Genomic DNA, 26,884 nt, shown 5'->3' with positions numbered 1-26,884 from the left:
GTCGTCAGAGAAGCAAGATATACGAACGTGCATAGTTATCGAATTAAATATTAAATTCATGTAAACTCAAAGAAGATATTACTTTTATTATATTTTAATCATTGACTTTCAATTAAATGTATTAATTAACTCTAATCGTGTATATTTCATTATTAAACTCTGAGTGCCTGAAGTAAGTACAAGCCATCCATTGACATATGTAATTTATGTTATTTATGTGAAAGTCTGGTGGTTTGTGAGTTTGCTTTTATGACTCAATTGCAACAGAACGGCTAACAGATTTAGGTGAAATTTGTCCGTTTGTCATTTAATTTTTTTGTTTTTGTTGTTTTTTTTTTTAGGAGGGACTATTGTCTCTCTTGAAAAGGTGAACTAACTCAAGATGATCCCGCCATAGTTCAAAAATATCCGGAAAGCAATCTTCAAACTATTTTGAAAATAAACCTAAATCTATTCCAAATGTCTCGAACACAGGCGAGACTCTCGTATCCCGAAATATTTGTTACTATCGCGAGGTTCTCGACATTCGATATATAATACTTCCAATGAAGGGAAAAATTTCATATTCGAGAAGCTCGCGAACTTCACGAGTATGTTGAAGTTTGAGAATCTCGTGAAAAGTCGAGACTCGCGAGAAATTTCTTCTCGATCATGTTAGAGAAATTGTAGGCTTTATTCTGAATTGAACCTAAAACAGATTCGAATAGGCTTTTGAAGCACATACAACAACAAAGCTATCTTTAGGTAATCCCAAAATTACTGCAATAAAATTGGCACTGATACAGAAACTAATTCACGAAAAGATTTGCAACACAATGATAGAAAAATCCTAGTCAATCATAACTGGGTACTTTTTTATGGAATATGATCCCTTACATTCGAGGAATGGTTTTGATAAACTCCCAAAAGCAAGATCCGACGATAAATATCCCCAAAGTGACCCTGCAAATAATCCCGAAATTTTTTTGATATGATTCCTAAACAGTTTCGAAAACAATGCCGCAATGGTTCTAAATAGTCACGGATTAATCCCTAAAGCACTGTTAAAATTAGTCGAAGATAACCTCGAAAAGATCACGAAACTATTGTGCTATTAATCCGACGTATGTCTTCCGGGTACATCTTTGACAAAGATTATGTTTAAGGAACTTTTCACTTCATGAAGTGGACCAGGGGCCGACCTATACTATTATTATCTATATATTAATACGCTAACAAAATTTCCATACAATCAATTGACAGGCTGTTTCGGATATTTAGCATACGTAAAATCATATAAAAGTTATATGAATCGATTCGTATTTATCAGCCGCAGTGCATAGGCCTATTTTTGTTAACAAATATTACTGTATTTGTTTATAATTAATAGAAAAGGTTTTTTGTAAATTCGAAAATCTGTGCAACTATCGAAATTGCCATCTGTAGGACGCATTATGTTCACAAACCCCCCTGAGTACACAGCTCCAAATTCTCAATTGTTGCGTTGCTCAAATGTTTCATCTATACATATTTATATATTTGTACACGCCAAACGGTGAGAGAACTGCTGCTTCGCTCATTTTCTGTTGAAATAAAATATTGTTTCCCATTGTTTCACATTACCTATATTGGTTTGCACCAAAATCCTTAAAAAATTGTTCTAAAATAATTGTTAGCGCACAAAAAAACTTTAAAGAGAAGTAATAACTTAACCGGCCTATTTTTTTTGGACAAATTTTACTTACACGTAAAAGTATAGGTCTTTATTTAACAGATTCTTTGTTTTTCATTTTAGGTGCTTTAAAAAAAATGAAATCAGAAATAATGAGTCAACTTTTGTTTAAACTCACTAAATTTATTTATTTATAAAAACTAATTGCAAATTTGACCCAAATGTTTTTTGCATTTCCAGATTTTATGCTCATTTTAGATATAGCACGTCTTATAGTGAACAAAAAATAAATAAATTTGCTAAAAGATATTACATTAAAATTTGTATATTGTCTTTTATGCTAATTTATTTTGATATTTCTTATTTTATTTTATTATATTATCTTTAATTTCAACTTAGTTTATTATTATTTAAATGCAATTTGATTGAATCGGAAAACTTCACGTTGTATATTAAACGAAAAAAAACGACCCAAAAACGTTTTCGATTTTAGGTCGAAATATTGAATAGGCAGTATATTACCCACTATATTTTTAATTGGGCTAATTTTGTTTGATTATATGCCCATTGATCGGATGCTTAGATCCCATAATCATAATTTATTTATGTCGCTTAAAATTGTTAAATCAATTTTATTTTAGTAAATATGTTTGCGTGAATAATTTCATTGTTTTCGTTTCTTTTTCTTTTCTTTCTAATTTATTCTGCTTTGTTATATCTTAGTATTATATCGTTCAAAGATGATATTTTATGGTAGATATGGTCATATATATTCATCTCCATTTCATGAATATGAATGTTTACAAATTTATTACAAATTAATTACGTACATAGATCTCTTCATATTTCCACAATGATAACATTAAAACCCGGAGAAAGGTCCAAGTGCACTTATTGCGTTTTTATATGGAACTGTTTATTCATATCACTTAATTTTTTCGCACTTTAAGTACTTTATGTTTTTTCTTTCATTTACATTTTTTTAGTAAACTCTGCCTTCTTTCTCATTACATAATTTTTTTATATTTTTATTTTTTATGAAGGTATCCTCTATTCTATTCGAAATTTTCGTTTTGTGTCACACTTATGTACATACTACATATGTATTTATACAAAATTAAACTCGGTATAGCGCCAATTGCATACCTGGCGTGAAATAGGCTAAATTCCTTAGACACATTTCTTCGTTTTAACTAAAAGTTAGTGTTTCTGAATTATGACACTATTGAAGTGAATGGGCGATATATGTATATGGGAGATATAGGCCTACTGGGGAACCGAGCACACAAAATTAACTTCGGTAGCGCCCCAACGAGGACCTTCCGGGTGGTGTGGAAAAAGCTATTTTTCAATTTAATGTCAAGTAATTTCACCTTAATTCTATGTCAATTTCTTTTGATTTAAAATATTTTTTATATTTTTGTTTAAGGAGCTCCATACCAAAAGGTTATAATTTTTGTTGTTATATCGGCCTACTGATTTTAAGATCGCGGGTTCGAATCGAGCTCAAGGCCTAACAATAATTTTTTATCATTATTATTGTTATGATAAATTTTTTCTTAATTGAAAAAATTTTTAAATTAGAATAGAAGAAAGAAAAAATTTTAGACAACTGCCAAAGCTCGTTGTATAGATCCATTTCGGGAACTGCTAAATTCCTTCATCGGCAACGTTTAGGCGCCGCTGCTATAACCATTCAGCCATCACAGCGGTTTTTTTTTGTTTGTCTTCATTAATCCTACTTCTATTCTGTTTCGTGCCAATTGATATTCACAACACTGCGACATCTGTTGCAGAATGGCTGTGAAAATTGGACTTGTTTGTTGGCAATGCCGCCATAGTGTCATAATTTATTGACACTTTTTTTCCCCGTGCTCTGGGATGTATTAACAATTTTTGTTGTTATATCGGCCTACTGATTTTAAGATCGCGGGTTCGAATCGAGCTCAAGGCCTAACAATAATTTTTTATCATTATTATTGTTATGATAAATTTTTTCTTAATTGAAAAAATTTTTAAATTAGAATAGAAGAAAGAAAAAATTTTAGACAACTGCCAAAGCTCGTTGTATAGATCCATTTCGGGAACTGCTAAATTCCTTCATCGGCAACGTTTAGGCGCCGCTGCTATAACCATTCAGCCATCACAGCGGTTTTTTTTTGTTTGTCTTCATTAATCCTACTTCTATTCTGTTTCGTGCCAATTGATATTCACAACACTGCGACATCTGTTGCAGAATGGCTGTGAAAATTGGACTTGTTTGTTGGCAATGCCGCCATAGTGTCATAATTTATTGACCGCTGTGATGGCTGAATGGTTATAGCAGCGGCGCCTAAACGTTGCCGATGAAGGAATTTAGCAGTTCCCGAAATGGATCTATACAACGAGCTTTGGCAGTTGTCTAAAATTTTTTCTTTCTTCTATTCTAATTTAAAAATTTTTTCAATTAAGAAAAAATTTATCATAACAATAATAATGATAAAAAATTATTGTTAGGCCTTGAGCTCGATTCGAACCCGCGATCTTAAAATCAGTAGGCCGATATAACAACAAAAATTGTTAATACATCCCAGAGCACGGGGAAAAAAAGTGTCAATAAATTATGACACTATGGCGGCATTGCCAACAAACAAGTCCAATTTTCACAGCCATTCTGCAACAGATGTCGCAGTGTTGTGAATATCAATTGGCACGAAACAGAATAGAAGTAGGATTAATGAAGACAAACAAAAAAAAACCGCTGTGATGGCTGAATGGTTATAGCAGCGGCGCCTAAACGTTGCCGATGAAGGAATTTAGCAGTTCCCGAAATGGATCTATACAACGAGCTTTGGCAGTTGTCTAAAATTTTTTCTTTCTTCTATTCTAATTTAAAAATTTTTTCAATTAAGAAAAAATTTATCATAACAATAATAATGATAAAAAATTATTGTTAGGCCTTGAGCTCGATTCGAACCCGCGATCTTAAAATCAGTAGGCCGATATAACAACAAAAATTGTTAATACATCCCAGAGCACGGGGAAAAAAAAGTGTCAATAAATTATGACACTATGGCGGCATTGCCAACAAACAAGTCCAATTTTCACAGCCATTCTGCAACAGATGTCGCAGTGTTGTGAATATCAATTGGCACGAAACAGAATAGAAGTAGGATTAATGAAGACAAACAAAAAAAAAACCGCTGTGATGGCTGAATGGTTATAGCAGCGGCGCCTAAACGTTGCCGATGAAGGAATTTAGCAGTTCCCGAAATGGATCTATACAACGAGCTTTGGCAGTTGTCTAAAATTTTTTCTTTCTTCTATTCTAATTTAAAAATTTTTTCAATTAAGAAAAAATTTATCATAACAATAATAATGATAAAAAATTATTGTTAGGCCTTGAGCTCGATTCGAACCCGCGATCTTAAAATCAGTAGGCCGATATAACAACAAAAATTGTTAATACATCCCAGAGCACGGGGAAAAAAAGTGTCAATAAATTATGACACTATGGCGGCATTGCCAACAAACAAGTCCAATTTTCACAGCCATTCTGCAACAGATGTCGCAGTGTTGTGAATATCAATTGGCACGAAACAGAATAGAAGTAGGATTAATGAAGACAAACAAAAAAAAAAAACCGCTGTGATGGCTGAATGGTTATAGCAGCGGCGCCTAAACGTTGCCGATGAAGGAATTTAGCAGTTCCCGAAATGGATCTATACAACGAGCTTTGGCAGTTGTCTAAAATTTTTTCTTTCTTCTATTCTAATTTAAAAATTTTTTCAATTAAGAAAAAATTTATCATAACAATAATAATGATAAAAAATTATTGTTAGGCCTTGAGCTCGATTCGAACCCGCGATCTTAAAAGGTTATAATTACATTTGAAAATTTTGTAGAAAATTTAAGAAAATACAATAAAAATTACAATGTCTTAATGAAAAATTTAAGTAAGTTAGACCAGTTTGCTATATTTCCGCTCACTGCTTAACTATTAACGCATTATTTCACTACCCCCAACACTGGATGCATAGACTGAGTTGAAAAAAATAAGAGTTGGTCGAATTTCGACCACAGGCGATACTAGTTATTATTATTAGGCCTGGACGCAGAGCAACTTTCGTGCAGATTTATTGTGCATGACCTTTTAGCCTAATTTTGTATGTGGAGGCTTTTAATGAATCTAAGTACCTCTTCAGCCTTTTTAATCCATATCACATAGGGACTAAGACACACACCACCTAGATGGAAGAGTATCTGGCTTGCCAGAGCGACGCATTCGCAGATAATGTGAACCGGCGTTTCATCCTCCAGCTCACAGAAACGACAAATTTGAGTATTAGATAGATTTAACTTACTTAGGTGATATCCTAGACCACAGTGTCCCGTATATTACCCGGTGAGAGTTCGCAAGTTCTCCCTGCTTAGATTCATTAGTTTGGCTGATACTTTCGTTGCCGCAAGTATAAACAGTTTGCTTTTTCCTGGGAAGGCAATGCAGTGACGTCTGGATTGTTTTGTTCCCCAGTTACTTATGGTTTCCCTGGTGTGTGCTTTTGTAAGTCTAAAAAAGGGCTCTGGTCCATAGAATAGAGCTGTAGTACCCTGCTTTGCTAGGTCACCTGCATGTTCATTACCTTCATGTCCCCGATGTCCGGGAACCCATCCTAACTAAACCTTGTTCAAAAAAATTCAAATAAATATTTTCCTACAGAATTGATTTTGAATTGTCTGAGAGAAACAACCGCCTAGGAAAAGTGTCTGGCAAAACTGCTTTTCAACTTCGAAGGATATTATCTACGATATATATAACAAGTAAGGAAGGCTAAGCTCGGGTGTAACCGAACATTACATACTCAGTTGAGAGCTATGGAGACAAAATAAGGGAAAATCACCTCGTAGTAAAATGAACCTAGGGTAACCCTGGAATGTGTTTGTATGACATGTGTATCAAATGAAAGGTATTAAAGAGTATTTTAAGAGGCAGTGGGCCATAGTTTTATAGATGGACGCCATTTAGGGATATCGCCATAACGGTGGACCAGGGGTGACTCTAGAATTTGTTTGTACGATATGGGTATCAAATGAAAGGTGGTAATGAGTATTTTAAGAGGGAGTGGGCCTTAGTTCTATGGGTGAACGCCTTTTCGAGATATCGCCATAAAGGTGGAGCAGGGGTGACTCTAGAATGCTTTTGTACAATATGGGTATCAAACGAAAGGTGTTAATAAGTATTTTAAAAGGGAATGGGCCTTAGTTCAATTCGTGGACGCCTTTTCGGGATATCAACATAAACGTGGACCAGAATGCGTTTGTACAATATGGATATCAAATGAAAAGTGTTAATGAGTATTTTAAAAAGGAGTGGGCCTTAGTTCTATGGGTGGACGCCTTTTCGAGATATCGCCATAAAGGTGGAGCAGAGGTGACTCTAGAATGCCTTTGTACAATATGGGTATCAAATGAAAGGTGTTAATGAGTAGTTTGAAAGGGAGTGGGCCTTAAATCTATAAGTGGGCGCCTTTTCGAGATATCGCCATAAACGTGGACCAGGGGTGACTCTAGAATGCGTTTGTACAATATGGGTATCAAACGAAAGGTGTTGATGAGTGTTTTAAAACGGAGTGGGCCTTAGTTCTATGGGTGGACGCCTTTTCGAGATATCGCCATAAAGGTGGAGCAGGGGTGACTCTAGAATGCTTTTGTACAATATAGGTATCAAACTAAGGTGTTAATGAGTATTTTAAAAGGAAGTGGGCCTTAAATCTATAAGTGGACGCCTTTTTGAGATATCGTCATAAACGTGGACCAGGGGTGACTCTAGAATGCGTTTGTACAATATGGGTATCAAACGAAAGGTGTTGATGAGTATTTTAAAACGGAGTGGGCCTTAGTTCTATGGGTGGACGCCTTTTCGGGATATTGCCTTAAACGTGGACCAGGGGTGACTCTAGAATGCGTTTGTACGATATGGGTATCAAACGAAAGGTGTTAATAAGTATTTTAAAACGGAATGGTCCTTAGTTCTATGGGTGGACGTCTTTTCGGGATATCGCTTTTAACGTGGACCAGGGGTGACTCTAGAATGCGTTTGTACAATATGGATATCAAACGAAAGGTGTTAATAAGTATTTTAAAACGGAGTGAGCCTTAGTTCTATGGGTGGACGCCTGTTCGGGATATCGCCTTATACGTGGACCAGGTGTGACTCTAGAATGCTTTTGTACAATATGGGCATCAAACGAAAGGTGTTAATAAGTATTTTAAAACGGAATGGGCCTTAGTTCTGTGGGTGGACGCCTTTTCGCGATATCGCCTTAAACGTGGACCAGGGGTGACTCTAGAATGCGTTTGTACAATATGGGTATCAAATGAAAGGTGTTAATGAGTATTTTAAAAGGGAGTGGGCCTTAGTTCTATAGGTGAACGCCTTTTCGAGTTATCGCCATAAAGGTGGACCAGGGGTGACTCTAGAATGCGTTTGTATCATATGGGTATCAAACGAAAGGTGTTAATGATTATTTTAAAAGGGAGTGGGCCTTAGTTCTATGGGTGGACGCCTTTTCGGGATATCGCCTTAAACGTGGACTAGGGGTGACTATAGAATGCGTTTGTACAATATGGGTGTCAAATGAAAGGTGTTAATAAGTATTTTAAAACGGAGTGGGCCTTAGTTCTATAGGTGAACGCCTTTTCGAGTTATCGCCATAAAGGTGGACCAGGGGTGACTCTAGAATGCGTTTGTATCATATGGGTATCAAACGAAAGGTGTTAATGATTATTTTAAAAGGGAGTGGGCCTTAGTTCTATGGGTGGACGCCTTTTCGGGATATCGCCTTAAACGTGGACTAGGGGTGACTCTAGAATGTGTTTGTACAATATGGGTGTCAAACGAAAGGTGTTAATAAGTATTTTAAAACGGAGTGGGCCTTTTCGGGATATCGCCTTAAACGTGGACCAGGGGTGACTATAGAATGCGTTTGTACAATATGGGTATCAAACGAATGGTTTTAATAAGTATTTTAAAACGGAATGGGCATTAGTTCTATGCAGGCATGCTTAACCAACGAACCGATATCAAATCGCTACGATAATTAACGTTAATAAACGAAACAAAGTCATTTCGTTTCGTTTATTAACGTTAAGAACGTCAAATTAACGAAATGATTTTGTTTCGTTTTCTGCCATATCAAAACGAAATCAAATCGTTTATATTGATTATTAATTTCAAACTATGCTGGCAAAGCTGATTGATGGTGGTGTCATTAAAGGTGAAAGTATTAGCCAAGCTGATTGCAACTTTTCTCATGAATTTTGACAGTACGAACATTTCTCAGAGTATTTTTGACATTACCACCAACGAATTACACAAACAAATTACATGGAGTTTGTGTGTATGTCCGCTCGCTGTTACCACCTTACGGCTTCACCATGGCTATAGCATTGCCAGCACAATTCAAACATAAAGTAGTACGTTTTTGTTAACGTTTTTAACGTTAACGAAATCTTTTCGTTTCGGTTAAAAACGAGATACAATTTATCTTGATAATTTCTTCACCGATAATATTTCGAAGTGTCTCAACGGAAACGGTGGAAATTTTTTGATAAACGATTAGCTTAACGTTAAGGTTCATCCCTGGTTCTATGGGTGGACGCCTTTTCGGGATATCGCCTTAAACGTGGACCAGGGGTGACTCTAGAATGCGTTTGTACAATATGGGTATCAAACGAAAGGTGTTGATGAGTATTTTAAAACGGAGTGGGCCTTAGTTCTATGGGTGGACGCCTTTTCGAGATATCGCCATAAAGGTGGACCAGCGGTGACTCTAGAATTTGTTTGTACGATATGGGTATCAAATTAAAGGTATTAATGAGGGTTTTAAAAGGGAGTGTTGGTAGTTGTATATGTGAAGGCGTTTTCGAGATATCGACCAAAATGTGGATCAGGGTGACCCAGAACATCATCTGTCGGGTACCGCTAATTTATTTATATATGTAATACCACGAACAGTTATCCTTGCGAGATTGCGAGGGCTTTTGATTTCGCCCTGCAAAACTTTTTCAATTTCTTCTACTTAATATGGTAGGTGTCACACCCATTTTACAAAGGTTTTTCTAAAGTTATATTTTGCGTCAATAGACCAATCATGTTTCATCCCTTTTTTCGTATTTGGAATATTATTATGGCATTTTTTTGATTTTTTGTAATTTTAGATATCGAGAAAGTGGGCGTGGTCATAGTCGGATTTCGGCCATTTTTTACACCAATATAAAGTGAGTTCAGATAAGTACGAGAACTGAGTTTAGTAAAGATATATCGATTTTTGATCAAGTTATCGTGTTAAGGGCCGAGCGGAAGGACAGACGGTCGACTGTGTATAAAAACTGGGCGGGGCTTCAACCGATTTCGCCTTCTTCACAGAAAACAGTTATCGTCCTAGAATCTAAGCCTCTACCAAATTACACAAGAATTTGTAATGTTTTGTTCGGCAAATGGCTTTACAAATATCCTAGACAAATTAAATGAAAAAGGGCGGAGCCACGCCCACTTTGAAAATTTCTTTTATTTTTGTATTTTGTTGCATCATATCATTACTGGAGTTAAATGTTGACATAATTTACTTATATACTGTAAAGATATTAACTTTTCTTTTAAAGTGGGCGTGGTCGTTCTCCGATTTTTCTAATTTTTATTAAGCATACATATAGTAATAAAAGTAACGTTCCTGCCAAATTTCATCATGATATCTTCAACGACTGCCAAATTACAGCTTGCAAAACTTCTAAATTACCTTCTTTTAAAAGTGGGCGGTGCCATGCCCATTGTCCAAAATTTTACTAGTTTTCTATTCTGCGTCATAAGGTCAACGGACCTACCAAGTTTCATTGCTTTATCGGTATTTGGTAATGAATTATCGCACTTTTTCGATTTTTCGAAATTTTCGATATCGAAAAAGTGGGCGTGGTTATAGTCCGATATCGTTCATTTTAAATGGCGATCTGAGATGAGTGCCCAGGAACCTACATACCAAATTTCATCAAGATACCTCAAAATTTACTCAAGTTATCGTGTTAACGTATCACCTATCGTGATATTTCTTTAATTTGATGCTGGAGAAATTTATACTAGCTGCAGAATTTAACCGCTCTGGAAAAATATTCTATAAAAGAGGGAGATGGGTGGCGTATGCTGACGATATTGGTATCATCATCTTGGAAACCGGCGCCGTAAGTTCTTCTTGTTATAAACTGGAAAAAGAGGCGGAAAAAAGAGCTTGATGGCAAATGAGGACAAAACGAAGTACTTGCTGTCATCAAGCCAACAGTAAGCACATTTGCGCCGTGACAACCTTTTCATTGTTGGAGCTCATAATTTTGAAATAGTAAAATACTTTTTTATTTGGGAAGCAGCATTAACAAAGACAACAACCTCTGCTCTGAAATGCAGCGTAGTATCACCCTTGCCAATAAATGCTACTTTGGATTAGGTAGGCAATTGAAAAGTAAATTCATTCTCGGCAAACGAAAATCATGATCAACAAGTCACTTATCGCATCCGTCCTGCTATATGGTGTAGAAGCATATCCCATGACAACATCAGATGTAGAAGCTCTGGGAAATGAAATGAAAGATAGATAATGATATGGCTTAAAATTATTTTTATCGGAACCCTTCCATGGAAGCAGAGGAAGTGAGCGGCCCTCGTTACGCTGGATGGAGCCGGTAGAAAACGATTTAAATTCCCTTGATTGCATTAAATGGCGCCAGTTAACTTAGCGAGAAAGCGACTGGCATGCCTTGTTGAATCACCTGTTTAAGAATAACTAAAACTAAAGATTCGCTTAAGGAAGTATCAAGTCAAGCTAACAGTCAAAACATTTCTCAACTTGCACCAACTTTTGCACGCAAAACAGTTTTGTAAACTCAGATATTTGAAACCAGTATTTAAGTATGTTTTTAAAATATCATACAAAAAAATATCTGTAATTGTAAAAGTTAAGACCAAAAATAGGCAACAACAGGTAATCACGCTTTTTCACCTTTCAATTTCCTGCTTTATTGAATGGGAGTAGCGACACTCTTTGTTGTAATGCATAATGAGTTGCAAAACAAGTATTGATCGCTATTGCACTTAGCCGTTAACTATAAATATGTGTACTGGCAGGGCCGCATTTATATAGTACACTGTCCCCAATAATATACACTTGTCTAAAGAAATTTGGCTAAAACGTTGCTTCCATTATCATAAGGGGTTTGCGTAATTGGTGAAGAGCGGCGTCTACATATGTATTTATTGAAAACATGTCAACTTTTGTGTAACCAACTAAGCAAGAGTATTCACCATCAAAAGGAAGTTTGACTACGTGACTATTTTTTGCAGGTAGGCGTACTACCGTGCAGGCGTTCAATGCTTAACATTGCGGGGACCTGAACACAAACCCCGAAGGCTGCACTGTGTGGTGGCAAAGAACATAGCGTTTACAATTTGAGCGCAGAACAACATACTACCATATTCGGTATCTGTGCTTCGAAAGAGCTCTTTTAGCCACAATAGAGGTAGATGTTTAGCTCAATTTGCCCAATTGCGGAGAAGGCAATTCACGTGTACAACGATAGTTCCAAATTAGTGGAAGTGGTAAAGTCTGCGGTATACTGAGCTGATCCCAAATAAATAGATCTTAAAAGCTGCCAGATCACTGTAGAGTTTTTCAGGCGGAAGTATTAGCCGTAACCAATCCAGTAGAAATACTGGAAGACAATTATTTAAACTGCAGTCGCGTCAACTTTTGTACTGATAGCCAAACCTAAATAAAGGCAACTATCTCGCAATTCGGAGCATTTAAAAGTATGTTAGAGTGAAAGCAATCCCTGAAATAATCGGGATAGGATGAAGCCCATATCAATATTGCATCCCAAACTATATGAGAATAGCAATGAAATAGCGAAAAAGGGCGCATCCCTAGAAGTTTTCTCCGTAGACGTCCCAATGAGATTGGGCGACATTAAGAGACTGGACACTGCCTTGTGGCGCCACATGCTTTTGAACTAAACTCGGTCATTTATAGCAGATGTTGAAAGTACTGTTTGGAGGAGAAAACGATTGAGTGCTCGCCAGCCTAGGACTCCAACTATAAGGAGTGAAACAGCTGTCAAATTTAGAAGCGGCGAGTGGCATAGGTCCTACGAAGCTTCTAGTCTTTGTCAAGAGAGATTTTATAACATAGATCCTGGTCTTTTAAAGTGTTTTAAGTTTGGTCAACAAACAAATTTCTGGTAGCCTTTCGAACTCATTCAGTCTATGTGAGGTCTTCACAGATCAGTCAGTTTAACACAACCTAACCTATGGCGTGACACCCACCAATTTTCCAAAGAAATACAAATTTTGTGATTTTCGAGGTCGGCTAATTGTACCTTTATGAGAAAAACTATAAAATAGAAGATATTTGTGCCAAGTTTATCTTCCAATTTTCGTCTTGCTCTTTTTTAATATTTCCTACAATTTGTCGGGAACCACATCTGTTTTCGCGGAGAAGCTTCTCATGCAGTGGCGTAGGTTGAGGGGGGAGGGAGATCTGGGGATCTTGCCCCGGGCGCCCTCACCTAACCTATGGCGTGACACCCACATGTTTTCCAAAGAAATACAAATTTTGTGATTTTCAAGGTCGGTTAATTGTAACTTTATGAGATAAAACTATAAAATAGAAGATATTTATGCCAATTTTCTCTTCCAATTTTCGTCTTGCTCTTTTTTAATATTTCCTACAATTTGTCGGGAACCACATCTGTTTTCGCGGAGAAGCTTCTCATGCAGTGGCGTAGGTTGGGGGGGGGGGGGGCGGCATCTTGCCCCGGGCGCCACTCACAGGGGCGCCAAATTGTCCGCATGGCAGAACTTCCTGGAAAATTTGTATATTTATTAAAACTGATTTCTGGAAAAAATTTTCTATACTAAAAAATAAATGCATATATCCAGAACACTTACGACAGGTTGTGGAATAATTGAAAGCATATATCTATTTTTCTCACGTTCAACGTTACGATGGGAATTATTAAAACATGCTTTAAAAAAAACTGTCAAACGTGAATTTTGTTAAACAAGGATAATAACGACTTGGAAAGAAATTGTAAGAACTTGGGTGAATTTTATAATACAGATTTCGATGAAACAGAACTTTTATCGAATTATGTGTCTGCAAAATATTACTTCCCAGTAGATTCATCAAATTAAAACTGATTTTGACATACTTATGATCAACGATGAAACTAGGTCGCCTAAGTGACCTAACATTATTAAGTGTGGAAAAAGAAAAAATTGAAATTATTGATATATTTGCTTCCTCAAAGTCCAGCAAAATTTGTACATAGATATTAGTTTTACTAATGTATTTTAATCATAATATTATTAGATATGTATTTGAATCTAATTATAGATGATATCTTCAGCCCATGACAAAAATATAGGAAGGTAAAACCATTCACTGGCGGCTACCGTGGTGTGATGGTAGCGTGCTCCGCCTACCACACCGTATGCTCTGGGTTCACACCCTGGAAAAGCAACATCAAAATTTTAGAAATAAAATTTTTCAATTAGAAGAAAATTGTTCTAAGCGGGGTCGCCCCTAGGCAGTGTTTGGCAAGCGCTCCGAGTGTATTTCTGCCATGAAAAGCTCTCAGTGATAACTCATCTGCCTTGCAGATGCCGTTCGGAGTCGGCATAATACAGGTAGATCCCGTCCGGCCAATTTGTAGGGAAAATAAGAGGAGCACGACGCAATTTGGAAGAGAAGCTCGGCCTTAGATCTAGTTAGATCGGAGGTTATCGGGAATGGTTTTATTTTTTAAAACCATTCACTTTTCTCGGCGGCCATGATTTTTTTTTTTTTTGATTTTTAAAAAAACTTTAAAATCTCTTTCAAAAACTCTGTGGAAATGCCAAGCCCAAGGATACAAACAACAATTTTTGCATATTTTACTTTTACAAATGCCCGATAAAAAATAAAAATAAAATAGATCGAAAATTTGGTATGAAATTTTTTTAGTTCGGTTTTATAGTTTGTTTTTTTTTTTTTTGTTTTTAATTTGTACGATTTAACCATGTATGTTCATAATTTGCAATTGCCATCATACAGCTTACTTCCATCATTAGAGAAGTTGCAGGTCTTCGCAGTTGGACGATGCACCTAGTCCAACTGGGGGATTTTAATTTGTGGAGGTTGAATTTTTCCGACACCTTTTCCCCCCACTTTGGCGTTAAGTGGGATATCCCGATTTCGTTTTGATGACATGCAGAGAGCAGCGCACATACATATAAATTTTTCTGTTTATCAGCGACAGAACTAGGCGGCGTCCGTCCATGCATTGTTCTTATTTTTTTTTGTACAAATCCCTCGCCTGGGGTAATAGGCTAGAACACTCAAGAAGCTTTAAAGAGAATCCTCTAACGGAATCGAGCAGTTTCAATGTGGTTTTCAAAAAGAAGTTCCTATTACAGACTTTTATTCCACATTACAGACGAATACATGGTTTGTGCTATACATCAAACTGGGCCATACATAGAGAGATCGAAGTTGGGGAAGAGTAACGCGCATATCCCTCGGAAGTGTGCATTCTTCTACGGCGATGTCTGCAACGGCGGGAGGAGGCGTAACTACATCAATCAATTGTCTTTTGGGATGCCTTGGTGCTCAGATGTCTTAAGAAGATATTCCGTTGCAGTTCTAAGTGGGAAATATGGCAGCCCTGCATCTTTTTTCGTTGCAGCGATTTGAGGATTTCGATGCATTTTTATGCATTTTAGGCAATTTATAATGCATTTGTATTGAAGCAGAGACTGTGTTCGAACGTTACAACCAAAAGTTGTTGGGGTTCCATAGTAGTAACGTTCTGCCATCGAAGTGGGTTTCTAGTTGTCGTGTTATGTGCAAGGTCCACGTAGGGAACAATATGGCCGTATGTACATTAAATCAGTGCCAAATTTTTTACATATGTATTTGAAGAGAAAAGATATATAAATGTTTATTTTGCGGCATAGTTTTCTTTTGTTGATTCCAGTCTGCATTCACAGAGCCATGAAGCAGCCGGACAAAACTAAGTTCCTCCTCTAAGTCAAGCAAAAAAATATTTCGCCCCGGGTGCATAAAAACCTCACTACGCCACTGTTCTATTGCAGAATTAAATTCCAAGTGTTTGCCAAGTCACTGCCAAGTGGAGGCGCCGCTAAGAAGAGTTTGTTTCACGATAAAAATAATTTTAATAAAGACTTTTATGTGACTATTACTGTTTCTTGGACAAAGGCCCTTTGGCATGGTAGGCGTAGCATGCTACCACCACATCCAACGAAACTTGAGTTTTTTTACTTCCTATTGCCCAAGTAAATAAGCAAAAATCGGACCTCCTGTAAGAACTTATGATCTTAGATATACACCACCGACACCTCCACTCTAGACGGGCCTGCGTACATATCTACATATATATATTTATATATTTACAGACTAAAAAAAATAAAAACAGCATCCTGTGTAACGATAGAAATATTGCAAATGCAAATAACCTCTATTTCTAAGTTGCCGAGTAAAGTCCTTAGTTAAGTTTCATATGCCTGAGTGGATGGTTGGCTATAGAAACGTTACCAGTAAAAAAAATATAAAATAATGTAAAAAAGGTCGTTTGTTTTCAATCTGAAAGTTAAGAAACTTTAAAAAGTTGTATATCCTTAACATAAGGAGGTGTATGCCAAACTTTAAGGATTTCACATAATGATTCAAAAAAGAAAAAATATAAAATTTCACTATACTAATTTTACACAGAAGCTTTATGTAATCATTAAGAATTTTTAATGAAATAATCACGATATGCTTTTCACACAGAGCCATTTGCTTCATTAAGGAATTAATTTAGTATTTAAAAAAATAGTCGAAATGGAAAGCAGACATTTACCGTTTGCCTTTATAGATAATCTAAATAAAATGTTTGTGTTGGGGGCCGACGTGGTGTGATGGTAGCGTGCTCCGTCTACCGCACCGAAGATTCTGGGATCAAGCCATAGACAAAGTAACATCGGAAATAAAGAAAAAAGTTTTTTTTTCAATTTGTACGAAAAATTTCGTTTATTTATTAAATATTCGCAGGTCTTGTAGCTAGCCTTTCACGTGCTCATTTACCTTAAAGTCACTAAATGTTTTGCTGCAGAGTTTTTTCAATTAGTAAAGAGTTTTTCCAAGCTGCGTGGCCTCTGGGCAGTCGTTTTGTAAAAACGCCAAGTGTACTTCTGCTATGAAAAGCTGCTTAGTGGAAATACATCTGTCTTGCAGGCACCGTTCGGAGTCATCATCAAAATATGTAGGTTCAGCCTTTGCAATTGATATGGAAAATTAAACAGGAGCACTACGTAAATTGAAGGAGAAGCTCGGCGTAAATCTCTGCGGAGGTAGATCGCGCCAAGTATTTATAAATTCATTTTAAGGCATATGAATCAAATATACATTTTTAATTTGTATCAGAGATTGTGTTTAATGAGTGCTTAAATATAAACAAACGTGACTAAGTAGTTAATTAGCGCTCTGTTTGAATTTGGAGTCAAATCTTCTAAATAAAATCAAAGTTCAAAGACAAAATAATGTGCGGTTAAATCTTACAAAGCCGAGTGATGTGGTTTTATAAAATAAAAAGTGAAAGCTTTGTTAACAATATAATTCTTGATTATAATCTAAATGATTTGAACTACACTGACCCTGTAGGAAAGCAAGTACTAGTCAAACAAATTTCGAATTCACAACTAGACTTAAAGTATCAAATAAGTACTAGTTGAATAGTAACCAGATTGTCTCTTGAGAATTTGGGTTTCTATTTTTAAACGGTTTTATTTAGCTTGACTTGACAGGCCCGCCTGCCGTTGCGAATCAATTTTGCAACTTCTCGATAAGCGACAATCTTGAAACTTGGAATATAGTTTAGAACCCGATGAAAATGCAATAATAAGAAAAAAACTCTGATGGGTGGCGCATGGATCGAAATATCTCAAAAAATCGTATATGCGGTCTGATTTGGCTCATATTGTATTACATACAGAAGGCGAAGAAATCGCCGCTAGGTGCCGCAGGTATCGAGATATTAAAAAAAGTCGTATTTGTGCTCCGATTAGCCTCGTTCGAGCTGGGACAAGGATACGTGGCGCCGAGTCGAGTAAAGTCTTTGGAAGGATTACGTATTGAGGACTTAGATTGTAGCAAATTGACAAGAAAGAGTCCTTGTAATAATGAGTCACTAAATGAACTATATAGAATGAGAAATAATAGTCAATTAAATAAAGAATAAAAACTTGAAAATGAAATAATTAAAAAAAAAATTTAAGTTAAACGGTTTTATTGAAAACAATACTTACATGAAGTAATACTAATATTAAAAGCTGGAAAATAATTAAATAGAAAATTTTAAGCGTAGCATAACCTGTTTAATGTTAAGTTGGTTGCAGTTATGATTATCAATAGAAATTTGACGCGTCCAACGCTTTTATTAAATCGTCTGATCAACGCCCTAGATTGGTGGGGAGTGTGATGACTAGCACCTAGAAACTACCTAATTATTTTCTAGCTTTTAGTATTATTATTGCTTAATGTAGGTATTGTTTTCAATAAAACCGTTTAACTTAAAATTTTTTTAAAATTATGTTATTAATATTTTTCATATATTTATTATATATTGTGAAGGATATTAGTGACACTAAGTGATACGCACATCACTAGTTTAATGCTAAGTAAATGAAGCCACAACAACAATAAAGCAAGCAGTCACTTGTATCTACATAAGCGAATCAAACATGATGTCTACACATATGTACGTACATGCAGCGGAGAGAGGCGCACAAACATAGGTATATATCTGAGATACTCCCGAAAGTATGCAATCATTAGTGCAAGTATCACTCACATATACACGCGCATGGGCTTTGCGAGAAGCTATAAAATCGTGCATCTGTAGTTATAGCTGAGAAATTTATAGCTGATAACTAATTACTAAATTCTGGAAATAGAAGCGCCTAGAAATATTTCAACAAGGAAACCAAACAGTATAAAAGGCAGCAACAGTTGAGGCACGACAATCAGTATGATTTAAGCAAGCTATCAGTTGCGAAGTATAAGTGTTATTTTGAAGTAGTCTAATAAAGACCATTTTGAATTATCGAATATTGGATTTATTTATTTAACAATTTAGTTATTCGAACGTTAGCGGAAGGTTGCAAATAAGAGGAATTGCACTAAAATCGTTACAATATGATGAAAAAAAAAAACTGTTACTAGATTTGAAGGAGCTTTCACTTTGAGAATGCCTTCTTTCTCCAAAATTTAAAGACTTTCCCTTACTTCAACTCTACAGCATGTAAGAAAATTGGCAGAAAAATGGTTCTTTTAAGGTCCGAGCTCAAACTCGAACCTGTTTTTAAAAATGAATATAAAAAAAATTAAGTTATAACATTTAAATATTTGTTTTAATTCACTTTATCAGCCCGCAATATTTTCGGCTGGAAAATTACACTAAACATAGATTATTGAAGTTTTTTTCGTAAAGCGCTAAATACACGACACGAACATTTCCGCGAACATTCCCGTTATGTCATGTTTCTGCGAGCTTTTCTGTCGTGCATGGTGGTGTTTGCCAGTTCGCGCAAATGTTCGCCAAAAATCAAAATATTTTAATTTTTGGCGAACATTTGCGCGAACTGTTCGTGCGTGTATGGCGAAATAGCTCATAATCGTAGTAATTTCTGAACGGAACAGACGTGCGCGGAAAAGTAAAATGGACAATAAAAAATGTCTAATGTTCGGCCAAAAGTTCGTATGGTGTATGGCCAAAGCTGCGGAATGTTCGCGGAAATGTTCGTGTCGTGTATTTGACGCTTAAGTCCACAGTTAAAAGGAAAGCTGGCCCCTTGAAAAAAAGAACAAGAAATAGTTCTGAAACCATCCGGAGTCATTATTTTTAAGCTCTCCTGAATTCAATACCATTACTGAGTTAATTGCGCACAATTCAAATTTTTTTTTTCCCACTGTTACCTGATCTAACGTTTTTTAACTTCTTTTATATTAGGTCGGTTGAATATTCGTCCGCTTTTCATACAAATCGTGCAATCGATTTTTAAGGAACTTCTCATTCAGCTACAAACGGGAAACTTTACACATAGGTTGGAAAACCGTAACAATGCAACTAAAGGAAAAAAATCCGTTGGGTGGCGCACGGATCGAAATAATTAAATAAGAACTTGAAAAATTTCAAACCAGCTTCCAACGATGAGCTAGAGACTTAAAATTTTAAACTTAATTCAGAGGTCGACGACATCCGATGACACGATACAAAAAGATTCGCTAGGGGGCGCACGGAATGAGATATTTAGAAAAATCTTACGAAGCGGAGGGAATTTTGGCATTGATTTTTATGTAAATTGTCATTGAGCTACAAATGTAAAACTTCACAGATAGGATAAGACGCCGAGAAAATTTAAGAAAAGGAGAAAAAAATTCCGTTAGGTGGCGCACGGATGGAAATATGTAGATAAGAATTTGGAAATTTGGTGTTTTGAGATCGATTTTAGAGTAACTTCTCATTGAGCTACAAACATGAAACCTCAGAGACAGGTTAATACACCGTGACAAAGGAACAAAAGGAGAAAAAAATTCCAATTTTTGTTGTTACATCGGCCTACTGATTTGGAAGATCGCGGGTTCGAATCGAGCTCAAGGCCTAAAAATAATTATTTTATCATTATTATTGTTATGATAAATTTTTTCTTAATTGAAAAAGTTATTAAATTAGAATAGAAGAAAGAAAAAATTTAGACAACTGCCAAAGCTCGTTGTATAGATCCATTTCGGGAACTGCTAAATTCCTTCATCGGCAACGTTTAGGCGCCGCTGCTATAGCCATTCAGCCATCACACCGGTTTTTTGTTTATCTTCATTAATCCTACTTCTATTCTGGTTCTTGCCAATTGATATTCACAACACTGCGACATCTGTTGCAGAATGAATGTGAAAATTGGACTTTTTTGATGGCAATGCTGCCACCATAATGTCAAATTTTATTGACACTTTTTCCCCGTGCTCTGGGATGTATTAACAATTTTTGTTGTTATATCGGCCTACTGATTTGTAAGATCGCGGGTTCGAGTCGAGCTCAAGGCCTAACAATAATTATTTTATCATTATTATTGTTATGATAAATTTTTTCTTAATTGAAAAAATTATTAAATTAGAATAGAAGAAAGAAAAAAATTAGACAACTGCCAAAGCTCGTTGTATAGATCCATTTCGGGAACTGCTAAATTCCTTCATCGGCAACGTTTAGGCGCCGCTGCTATAGCCATTCAGCCATCACAGCGGTTTTTTGTTTATCTTCATTAATCCTACTTCTATTCTGGTTCTTGCCAATTGATATTCACAACACTGCGACATCTGTTGCAGAATGAATGTGAAAATTGGACTTTTTTGATGGCAATGCTGCCACCATAATGTCAAATTTTATTGACACTTTTTCCCCGTGCTCTGGGATGTATTAACAATTTTTGTTGTTATATCGGCCTACTGATTTGTAAGATCGCGGGTTCGAATCGAGCTCAAGGCCTAACAATAATTATTTTATCATTATTATTGTTATGATAAATTTTTTCTTAATTGAAAAAATTATTAAATTAGAATAGAAGAAAGAATCATAACAATAATAATGATAAAATAATTATTGTTAGGCCTTGAGCTCGATTCGAACCCGCGATCTGAAAAAAAATTCCGTTAGGTGGCGCATGGATCGAAAAAATTATGTAATAATTTGGAAATTTAAAACCGGGTTTTAAGTAACTTCTGGATGCGCTAAAGGCAAAAAATTTAGAGCTTAGTTCAGCAGTCGATGACAGCCGATGACACAATACAAAAAGTTTCGCTAGGGGGCGCACGGACTGAGATATTTAGAAAAATCAAACGGAACGGAGGGAATTTTGGAATTGATTTTTATGTAAATTCTCATTCAGCTACAAGCGTAAAACTTAACAGATAAGTTAAGACACCGAGAAAATGTAAGAAAAGGGGAAAATAAAAATAAAATAAAAAAAATTTTAAGCACGTCCTTTATAAAGTTACTTTCTGGTTTAACTTCAACCCTAAGGCGAGCGCTAGTTAACATAAAAACATTAGTTTTGTCAAGTTTTACGACTATTTGGTAGTTGCTCTTTCTTTGATATCCAAGAACGTCCCCAATAATAACAATCACAAAATAAAGTCCCTTTATAATAATAACAACCATCTTAATATGGTAATATTCCCTTAGGCAAATATAAACTTACTACAAAATTTTAAACTTTGCATAATTACTTCTTTTTTAAATTAATATAATCTAGACAGTTGTAAGAGAAATGGGCTTTTGATGATGTTTATGCATTATGCAAATTTATTTTATTGTTGCTATTGCTAAGGAGCTTAATGAACCACAACTTTAATTAATTCACAAATCATACCAGTCACAATGTTGGTCATTCATTCCTGTAGCCACTAAATGAATTAGGGAAATGTAACATCTTAATTCGAGTAAATTTTATGATTAATTGGTTCAGAGATGAAATAAAATATATAATTTATATATTTGTATATGTTTATATATATATATATATTTCTTCTGTACGTGTGTTCGTGAGTAAGCTCCTTCTAAACGACTAGACCGATGATGAAATTTTGTGTGTGAGTTTAAGGGGATTTGCGGATGATTTAGATTCATAGGATGCAGTGGCGTAGTGAGGTTATCTTGGATTGGGGGAAAAATTAATTTTTAAGAGTTTTAGGTTCATTTTCTTTTCTACTGCGTAGTAATATTTTGTTCTTAAAATTTCTTTCTAAATTGTTATTATTCTTGTTTAAAAAATTTCCAACGTCTAAGAGAGATCCAAATTTTAAATTTAGGTGATTTAGTCGTGTAAACCTTGTATGTATTTCTTGTTGGAGACGATGGAGGACACTTTTCATATCGCCAGAAGTTTCACATTCTGCAGAAAGACCAACATCTCTAGCCGATTCTCCGGGCATTTTGCGGCGACTTTTTACACATTTTACTATTTCAATATCCCATTTTTCACAAAGAGACTTCGATTTTTCTATTGCTTCTTCACAGAGAGTGTCTCGAATTTCGGATAGTTCAGTCGCTAATGATTTAAGATCATGATACGCTACTCTAAAATTTATCCCCAGATTTTACAATCTGAGCTGCACACGATCAATCCTCCTTAAGATTTCATACCAGAAAATACCTAATGTTATGAAATTAAAATTTAGTATATTTTGTAACTGAATTGTAGCCTCTCTTAGTGTCCTCTGCTAATTGTTCTAAGATTTCTACTACATTCTCTAGATCATCGACGATAACGCTAACCGCTTGTATTCTGGCGCTCCGTCTTGTTTCAGACTCACGTTTGGCACTAATATATGCTTTTAATTATTCCACAAGCTATCGAAAATGTTCCGGGTATATGCATGCATTTTTTAGTATAGACATTTTTTTCGAGAAATCAATCAGAAGTTCTGCTTTGCGCACCATTTGGCGCCCCTCTGTGAGTAGCGCCCGGGGAAAGATGCCTCCCCCCCCTAACTACGCCACTGATAGGATGGTTCCGGAAATGGACCAGGGACCGCTCTTTTCCCAAAAGTCGAATTGATTGTGCAATTAAGTTGAAATTCGACACAGAAGAAACTCTTTGACCAATTAATAATAATTGAGAAACTTTTCATTTCGGGAAGTGAATCAAGGGTCAATCAATTTTAAATAAAATAGAGTATAATACAATTTGCTTTAAATCCGGTACAGGGTAGCAGCATAAGTGTGTGTTAGGTACATTCGATTATTGAATGCAAAAACAAAAACACTAAAACGGCAGTAAATCGGCACTCTGATATTTGTGAGTGTACTTAGCCTGTAGTAGCAATATATGAGTATTACATATATACCTCTTACATTGTCAGCATTTCGCTTCTCTTCTTTGTAGGAAGTATTTCGGCCAATTTTTGTCGCCGTTATTGCGACTGAAGAAGTCAGTCCTTAGCAGGCCTGAGCGTGGTGTTTGAACAGGTTTACAGCTTTCTCCAGTGTTTATTTCAAGATCGGACCATGTTGGAGACCATGAGGAACTCACATAGACTAAATGAGTCCATAGTGTTACCAGAAGTTTGCTTTTGGTGACCAAACTGAAAAACCCTATCAAAAACCAAGTGCTTTGTTATAAAAAAAACTCCGTCCTCTTGGCTTCCTAGGATTTAAGCCACTTGCTGCTTCTAGGTCTGACAGCAGTATTACTCCTAATAGCTGGAGTCTTAGCCTGACAAGCGCAGGGCACGAGCACAGAACGTGATCGATCGTTTCCTCCAACCCTCACTTCCTACATCTGATATCACTGACCAAACCTAATTTAAAGGCATGTGACGGCAGAAGGCAGTGACTAGTCAGACTACCCGTCATGAGTCTACAGCCCTTTCTCTTTAATGATAGAAGCAACTTTGTTGGTCTAAGGTTGTAAGACCTACACATAATCTTCTACACTTTACAGTCCCGCGCTTGAACGCACGCCTATCCCCCTTGGTCGATCATGTGCACCTTTTTAGCTAGTTCAACAGTTTTTTTATTCACATCTATTCCCATAATCCCTGGGACCCAATATAGATTTCAAGATTCTCTCCAGAGTCTGCTTACACTCTAACACGTATTTAGATGCTGTGCTATGCGATATTATTGCCTTAATTGTTGCTTAACTGTCAATATAAAAGTTAACACGGTTGCAGCTTAAGCTATTCTCTTCCAGTGTTTCTACTGCTTTGGTTACGGCTATTATTTCCGCTTGGTAAACGCTTTAGTAATCTGGCAGCCTTTAGGATCTGTTTATTTCCGGATCCGTACAGTACACCGCAGACCGTGCCCCTTCACTACTTTGGGCACCCTTGCGCCAACATTCGGCCTCTATTGTGGCCTTAAGTTCTCCCTCGAAGTGCAGATAGGTGAGGATAGGGAATGGTAGTCTGTTCGTCTTGTGATTGATGCTACTGTGGCCGTATGGTGCACGCCTAAGCTGCCCGAGTCACCGAGCCTGGTTGCAGTTGTTAACGCTATGTTCTTTGCTACTAGGTCTACATGTGAAATGTGCAGAATGGCATATAGTGCAGCCGTCGGGGTTGTTTTCAGAGCTCCCGTGAACCTAAGCGTTGATAGTCTGCATACCCCTCCATTTTTTGAGGTAGGTGTGTTTTTTGTGTGGCTTTCCACCAAACAAGAACTTCATAGTATAGAATAGGGGGCTTACAATCGCTGTAAAAACCCAATGAGAAAGAGAGGGAGATAAGTCTCACGTACACCCCAGCATTCTTTTACATGCATAAAGTGCCGTTGCGGCCTTCTTCACCCTCTCCACCACGTTGAGCTTCCAAGACAGTTTACTATTTAGGATGATTCCTAGATATTTTGTGCATGGTTTCTCCCGTAGGGTAACCCCTCCTAACTTAGGCCTGGTCTAATTTGGGAACTGGAAACTCTTGGTAAAGAAAACCATATCCGTCGCTAAGAAGATAGTTCTTTATTTTTTAGAACAGCGCATCAGTGGGTGGGCCAAAATCTGTTGAAAATATCTTACAGCAATCGGCGCAAGAGACAATGTTAGGGGAAAGGACCTGCAATAGATAAAAATTAGGCAAATGTTGGGTTACGACACCTACCTTTTGCCAAATTTTTCTTTTGTTGGATGTTGCTTTCAAGTATCTCACAGCAATCGGCGCAAGAGACAAAGGTGGGGGGAAGGAGCTTCGAAAGATAAAAATTTGGCCAATGTTGGGTTACGACACCTACTTTTCTCAAATTTTTCTTTTGTTGGATGTTACTTTCATGTATTGCAAATGTAGGTAATTGATGCAACCAGAAATTTATTTGTGTATTAATGACGTTCAGCGCTATGGAGGTGTTATGTTATTTTCGAAACTCACGCTGGTGGTTTACCAGCCGCAAGTATCTTGGCTATTGGCGAAAGGAGAAATTTCGAACGTTGTCTTCTTATTTAGCTGGTTTGTCAGGCCTTAGTAGCGGTTATACACTCGCCATTTATATTTTTCATGGATAACTAAAGGTCTTCAGAGACGAGTTGAAAATAAGCTCCAGGTGAGTGAATCCCTCAGTCACAAGCTTTTCCACCATCAGCATGGCCATGCCGTCCCGACCTATTGCGTTTGATGCTTTAAAATATTTGATAGCTTCTTCAGCCTATTTGGCAGTGATGATAATGGGAGAATCAGGGATTTCCCTGATTTAAGAGTTGCCAGGATTTTGTTCTCCTTCTAGCTCACAGTCTGCTGAGCCATCCGTTAGAAATTTTTGCTGGATATTCGAAATTCTTCCAGCCAAAATAAGGGAAAGCGGGGAAAAGACTGTCCGGTATACCATCTATAGTCAGTTTCGTTTACGCTCTTGAAGTTTATGAAAGTGCAGCGTTCAAATAAGTTGATTTACAGCCAAACGAGTATGCGTAAGTGATCGGATGCTAGTGTAAGCATCAGCTGCCTCCTAATGCAGCTCACACGTCTTGCACATATGAAGGCATCGCCGTTTACTGTGCAGGAAATCATTTAAATTGTTGATTTTACTACTTCACGTAGTTTAAGCCGACAAACTGTCAGGTTCAAATTTTAGTCAGCTTCAAATGTGGTTAAGAGTTCACAGTAAACAAGCAAGGTAGGATAAGTTCGGGTGTAACCGAAAATTGCATACACAGCTGCCAAATTATAGCTTGCAAAACTTTTAAATTACCTTCTTTAAAAAGTGGGCGGTGCCACACCCATTGTACAAAATTTTACTAATTTTCTATTCTGCGTCATAAGATCAACCCACCTACCAAGTTTCATCGCTTTATCCGTCTTTGATAATGAATTATCACACTTTAAATTTTTAGAAATTTTCGATATCGAAAAGGTGGGCGTGGTTATAGTCCGATTTCGTTAATTTTAAGCACCGATCTGAGATAAGTGCCCAGGAACTTACGTACCAAATTTCATTAAGATAACTCAAAATTTACTCAAGTTATCGTGTTCACGGACAGACGGAGGGACGGACATTGCTAAATTAATTTATTTTTTCGCCCAGATCATTTTGATATATAGAAGTCTATATCTACCTCGATTAGTTCATGCTGTTACGGGGTACCGTTATGTGAACAAAATTAATATGCGCTGCGAGCTCTGCTCAGCTGAG

General features: G+C 36.5%; 1 protein-coding gene across 5 annotated transcripts in view; it reads left to right on the top strand.

Moving 5' to 3' along the window:
• The first annotated feature begins 16,243 nt into the window (after positions 1–16,243).
• Positions 16,244–26,884, top strand: part of LOC137250527 (allatostatin-A receptor-like) — a 68,974-nt gene continuing 58,333 nt past the window's right edge. Inside the window, exons 1-2 of one of the 5 annotated variants that reach the window (XM_067783488.1) lie at positions 16,341–16,362; positions 19,721–20,067. The gene's annotated coding sequence lies outside the window, so the exon portion shown is untranslated. Of the gene's footprint in view, positions 16,453–16,882; positions 17,064–19,720; positions 20,068–26,884 lie in introns of those variants that run through there. The other 4 variants (XM_067783491.1, XM_067783490.1, XM_067783489.1 and 1 more) reach the window with 4 other exon arrangements.

This window comes from Eurosta solidaginis, chromosome 4 (genome assembly GCF_040869045.1).
Source record: "Eurosta solidaginis isolate ZX-2024a chromosome 4, ASM4086904v1, whole genome shotgun sequence".
NCBI lineage: Eukaryota > Metazoa > Arthropoda > Insecta > Diptera > Tephritidae > Eurosta > Eurosta solidaginis.
The sequence above is the reverse complement of the archived record's forward strand: the minus strand, read 5'-3'. Positions and strand labels throughout refer to the sequence as shown.